Source organism: Eutrema salsugineum, unplaced genomic scaffold (genome assembly GCF_000478725.1).
Source record: "Eutrema salsugineum unplaced genomic scaffold, Eutsalg1_0 scaffold_4, whole genome shotgun sequence".
Lineage (NCBI taxonomy): Eukaryota > Viridiplantae > Streptophyta > Magnoliopsida > Brassicales > Brassicaceae > Eutrema > Eutrema salsugineum.
This window is the reverse complement of record NW_006256686.1, coordinates 13393206-13399217: the sequence shown is the minus strand read 5'-3', so window position 1 is coordinate 13399217 and position 6012 is coordinate 13393206. Positions and strand designations below refer to the sequence as shown.

The window sequence follows — 6012 nt, the reverse complement described above, 5'->3', positions numbered from 1 at the left end:
TGACAAGTAGTTCACTAGATCGGCGAACCATGGGAGGCTTCTTTCCTTGATCGTGTTGGCTTCCTCCACTTCTAAGTAAGACCTGACTAGCATGAGATGTTCCTCAGGTAAAGCATCATCTATGGGGACTTGTTCCTCGATCCTCAGCCTTGAGAGATGGTCCGCGGGCCCATTCTCAATACCCTTTTTTATCAAGCACCTCCATATAGAACTCTTGAAGTAATAAAACCCATCTTAGAAGCCTCGGCTTAGCGTCCTTCTTAGACATCAGATACCTCAAAGCCGCGTGATCTGTATAGACTGTGACCTTTGATCCCACTAGATAACTCCTGAATTTATCAAATGCAAACACAATGGCAAGCATTTCTTTCTCGGTGGTCGCATACATTTCTTGAGCTGAATCCAAGGTGCGGCTTGCGTAATAGATCACATGAAGCTTCTTATCTTTCTTCTGCCCCAAGACAGCTCCCACAGCATAATCAGATGCATTAGTCATCACTTCGAATGGTAAAGACCAATCGGGGGCTTGTACTATCGGTGCAGTGATCAAAGCTTCCTTGGTTCTTTTAAACGCTTCCTCACACTCTTCATCAAAGATAAACTCCACTTCTTTGCACAATAGCCTCGTCAAGGGTCGAGCTATTTTGGATAAATCTTTAATAAACCGCCTATAGAACCCTGCGTGGCCAAGGAAACTTCTTATTCCTTTTACTGAGTTCGGAGCTTGTAGATTCACCATAACCTCGATCTTAGCCTTGTCTACCTCTATGCCCTTCTCTGATACCTTGTGTCCCAAGACAATCCCTTCTTGGACCATGAAATGGCATTTCTCCCAGTTCAAGACAAGCCTATGCTCCTCACATCGCTTTAGAACCTGAGATAGGTTAGCAAGACAATCGGAGAAAGAGGAGCCGTATACGGAAAAATCATCCATAAACACCTCCACTTTCTCTTTAATTAGATCAGAGAAAATGTGAATCATGCATCTTTGAAAAGTGGCAGGTGCATTACAAAGACCGCAAGACATTCTCCTATAAGCATAAGTTCCATAAGGGCAAGTAAATGTTGTTTTCTCTTGATCTCGCGGATCTATGGGAATTTGGAAGAACCCCAAGTACCCATCAAGAAAACAAAAATAAGGATGATTAGCTAGCCCTTCAAGCATTTGATCAATGAATGGTAAAGGAAAATGATCTTTTCTAGAAGCAGAATTCAATTTCCTATAGTCTATACACATGCGATGACCGGTTATGGTTCTTTGGGCTATAAGCTCATCCTTTTTGTTTTTAACCACCGTGATCCCACCTTTCTTGGGCAAAACGTGTACAGGAGATACCCACCGTGAGTCAGAGATTGGGTAAATTATCCCTGCCTCAAGGAGCTTTAGTATCTCCTTCTTAACCACCTCTTTAAGGTTTGGGTTAAGGCGACGTTGATGCTCAATAGAGGACATAGCTTGGTCCTCTAGGTGTATCCTGTGGGTGCATATGTCAGGAGAGATTCCTCTAATATCAGCCAGAGAATAACCTATGGCTCTCTTGAATTTTCTCACTTCACTAAGTAATGCACGCTCTTCATGTTCAAGCAAGCTATCGTTAATGATCACAGGATAAGTGGAGTTTAGACCCAAGAAAGCATACCTGAGCCCTGTTGATAGAGGCTTGAGCTCAACAGGGGGTGCATCAGCCTCATTCCAATCGGCATCAAAGCTGCATTGGCTCGGAACAACTTCCTCGGCCTTTTCTTTGTTCTCGCGCGGTTTACCATCTGCCTCGGCACAAGCTGTCGCGGCCATGATATCCCGAGTTATCTCATCTATACCCTTGGACCCCTCATTGTCTATAGTGTCGAGGCCACTCTTCCTGAGCTCTAGAAACCTCGCCTCAGGTCCGAGCTCCTTCGGTTGGTCCAAAAGATGCTTGTACACCTCGCTTTCCTCGTTCAAATATCCGTGCTCGCTTTGTTCCCGTGTCAAGACCACTTGTAACGGGTCTTCTGCGTTCAGCTCTTCCAGGAGCTCATCAGCTAGCTCCTCCATAACTTCCACATAGAAAACCTGACCTCCGAAGGTCGGTTTCTTCATCATCTCCTTCACGTTGAACTTCATAGTCTCGGAACCGATGTGTAATTCAATCATACCGCCTCTAACGTCGATGATGGCTCCGCGGTCGCTAAGAACGGCCGGCCCAAGATAATGGGGTCTAATGGTTCCTCTTCCATCTCAAGAACTATGAAGTCCGTGGGGATTTCTATTTCACCTATTCTCAAAGGTAGATCCTCAAGTAAGCCCACTGGTAGTCTAACCGATCTATCAGCTAATACAAGGGAGTCTTGGCCGGCTTGTAACTTTTGAATCCCAGTCTCTTGGCAACCGTGTAAGGAATTAAGCTTACAGAAGCTCCTAGATCACATAAGCAATTTGAGAACTTCAAGTGACCTAAGGCACACGGCAAAGTAAAGCTGCCCGGATCGAATAGCTTTCTTGGTATAGATCTCCTTTGTATTATAGCACTGCACTTGTGGCTCAATATTACCATACCCTGTAGCTCCTTTTTTTTGTTGAGAATCGCATCCTTTAGAAACTTTCCAAGCTGTGGTATAGCTAAGAAAGCGTCTATGATGGGTAAAGTAAGTTGCGTGTTCTCCAAGTGTTTCTCAAAGACCGCCTTGGCTTTGTCTAAGATTTTCTTTTTGAAACGCCCTGGGAATGGTATCTTGGGTTGGTAAGGTGGTGGTGGAACGTAGGGCTTTTCAAGCTCAGGTGTCTTCTCCACTTCTTTTCCTTTGTCTTTGATCGGTTCCTTCGCCAAAGCCTCATCTTTATGCGCATCATCTGAGGCTGCCTCCCCCTCGGGTTGCTCATTGGCCTCAATGAGCTTTGTCTTAGGTGTTGGAGCTTGTAATTCTGTACCACTCCTCAATGTGATGGCGTTCACATACTCCTTGGGATTTGGCTCCGGCTTGCCTGGTAAAGCCGGTCCTCGCGATGATGTAGAGGCTTGGTTCTGCTTAAGCTCTCTGATATCTTGTTGCATTGTTGCGTGCTGGCTCTCAACCCTCTGCTGACGCTGTAACAGTTGCTGTAGAATCCTGCAGACATCGGTTCCCATCTGATTCTGACCCGTTCCCTGAAGCTGTTGCTGATTACCCATCGGCTGCGGATTGAACCCTGGTGGAAACTTGTGTTGCTGCGGTTGGCTGGTGAAGGTGTTACTCTGAGCCGCCTGATTCTGCTGATTGTAGCCTTGCTGTTGCCCATTAAACTGTTGCTTGGGCTGGAAGTTATTTCTGAAATAGAGCTTTCTGAGCATAGCTTTGTTGTTGTTGTTGAGCAGGGTACACTTGGTCTTGAGGGTTAGCTACATTTGGGTTTCGGTAAGAGAGGTTTGGGTTATTGCTGAAGTTGTTAGACCGCTGATACCTCTGCTGATTCCCTATGTAGTTCAGCTCCTCTTGAGTTAGACCATCTTCATTGACATTATCAAAACTCGGCCCTTGCTCATCAAACTCGCCTACGAAGTGTATTGGCTTTTGTGTAGCCATTAAAACCTTGTCAAGCTTGCTCTGTAGCTCTCTTATGTCTTTCTTCATGTGCTGTTCTTCACTAGATCCTTCTGAACGGTTTGCCCTGTCGAAATCTTCTCCATACGTGTCATTAGACATGGCGAGGTTCTCCACTAGTTCCATTGCCGCATTGATCTCTTTCCCAAGAAAATTTCCATTTGAAGCTGTATCGAGTTGGTTTCTGATCTTGGGGAGGGCACCTCGGTATAAAGTACTCAAGAGGGATGCCTCTGAGAAGCCGTGGTGTGGGCATTGGTTTGTATAGCTCTGAAACCGTTCCCAAGCTTCACTAAAGCTCTCGTTGTTGTGCTGCGTGAAACTTGAGATTTGATTCCTGAGCTTGGCCGTGCGTGATGTGGAAAAGAACTTTGATAAGAATGCCAGTTTACACTGTTCCCATGTTTGTATAGAACCCCTCGGGAGGTTCTTTTCCCACTGGTGAGCTTTATCACCGAGGCTGAATGGGAACAGGCGTAGCTTAAAGCTATCCTCTGACACGCCATTAATCATTGTTAAGTCGTAAACCCGATCAAACTGATCGAGATGCTCAAGAGGGTCCTCTCCGGCTAGACCGTGAAACTTGGAATACTGCACCATATTGAGCAGGGAAGCTTTAACTTCGAAGTTGTTATTTTGCACCGGCGGTGCTTGGATCCCGGCTCTATATTGGTGCGCATTAGCTCTGTTGTTTTCTCCAACAAAGACCGGAGGAGGTTGTCTCTGAGCTGGTGGCGGTGGCGGATGAACAGGATGGGCTTGTTGCTCATTTCTATTCGCTTGTTGTTGATTTTGCTGAGCAAGCCTTTCATTTCTTTGAGCCTGTTGTTGGTTAACGTAGGCTTGTTGTTCATTTCTTCCTGCCTGCGCCTGATTAGCCTGAGCCTGGTGCTCTGCATCTTGAGCTTGTTGCTCTATCCTTTGCTGTTCTGCCATTCCAAGCCTTTCAAAGTGCCTTTCTCTCTCGCGAGCTCGCCTCTCAATCCTGTTGATGTTATTGTCGTAGGGTAAAGGCGGTTCTGTGCTGCGAGACCTGGTTTTCATGCACCTGAAATCAAAACAAGAACTTGCAAAAGAGTCAGTAAAACAAAAGAAAGTAAACTCTTGATCTTAAGCACAAATAAGAGATTAATGCTCCCACAAGTTGGCAACGGCGCCAATTGATAACTAAGAGTTTTCAAGGCTCTTTGTAGAGGTTATCAATCCCCTGTCTTGTAGTACAAGGGGTTATCAATCCAAACTTGTGAGGGAGACACTAATCTATGTTACTTGTGGTCTTAAGTCAAGATGAAAAGGGTAAAGGTTTTAGCTAAACTATTTAACAAGTAAATAAACATGAAAATGAAGCAAAAGATAAGATTTAAACTAAGTAAAGATGCAAGTGATAAGCAAATGATTCGGATGATGATAGTATATGATAAAGACAGAAGCTTTAGACAGGATACTTGACTCGGGTGCTTCCAAGCTAAACTAATGGGTTAATGAATCAGATTTATCAAGCGGTTTCATTTAACTTGAACTCAAAATATGTTAATCTTCTCATGAAAGTATTAAACATCTAAACTGATCCTCTTTCATACCAAAATCCCTTTTGAGAAGCATGAATCAGTCAGCAATAAGATTTGGTCCAATATGTCATTTAAGAGAACAAACTATCACACTCGCGATGAAAGACTCTTAAACCCTTAACCGAGTGGTTCAGACATTTCTACAAACACTTTTGATGCGAGATATGTCTCAGATCTGAACCTCAAGTGATGTGCTTGGATCCAGCTTAGAGATCTCGTCGGTTAAGGAATGAAACATGCAAGACTAGACACCTAAACCCATTAATCCACGTCAAGAATATGCATGAGCCCTAGTCTTCGATCCATCTTCACGTGTGTGCACTTAAATCGTCTTGTTCTTGATTCTGGGGTTGTGACAAGGGACCTCGCCATATAATGTCGCGGGGCTTGGTAGTCGAGGGGTTCAGGAGAACAGAGCCCGGCATGCAACGTCGAGGCCATTATACCGAGGTGCACGTTTCGACACTTAGTCGTTTCCAGCTTCATTTCTTACGTGTGCATGCCTTGATCTCAACATGCCGAGGGATCAGTACGAGGTCTAGCCTGAAATACTCTCAAGAGATGAGCCTTGGCTTGAGCAGTGTCGAGGTAATGATGTCGAGGCCTGAGAAAATACTTAGCGCGTGTCGCAACTCATTTGGGCTCATATCGACCAACTTGCCTTCCGGAAGTAGTAACTTTCAGCACACGACTCCAATTGCTATGAGACAAGTTCCATAGTTAAGATGACTCATTAAGCTCGAACTTTGGTGAAGAAACCATCGGAGCTTGGGAAGTGGAAGGCTTCCTGGATTGCTCATCTTTGTACCGCATTGGAATGACCGGAAAATACAGCTTTTAGACCGATGTGTACTCCGGAGACGGTATCTTCCAAACCACCGGT

The 6012-nt window shown here is 44.9% G+C and overlaps 1 non-coding gene across 1 annotated transcript; it reads left to right on the top strand.

The window, feature by feature from the left end:
* Positions 1-3799: 3799 nt before the first annotated feature.
* On the top strand, positions 3800-3906 carry LOC112084761. The gene has a single exon (XR_002898422.1). It is a non-coding gene; the product is annotated as a small nucleolar RNA R71 (small nucleolar RNA).
* The last annotated feature ends 2106 nt before the right edge of the window (positions 3907-6012 follow it).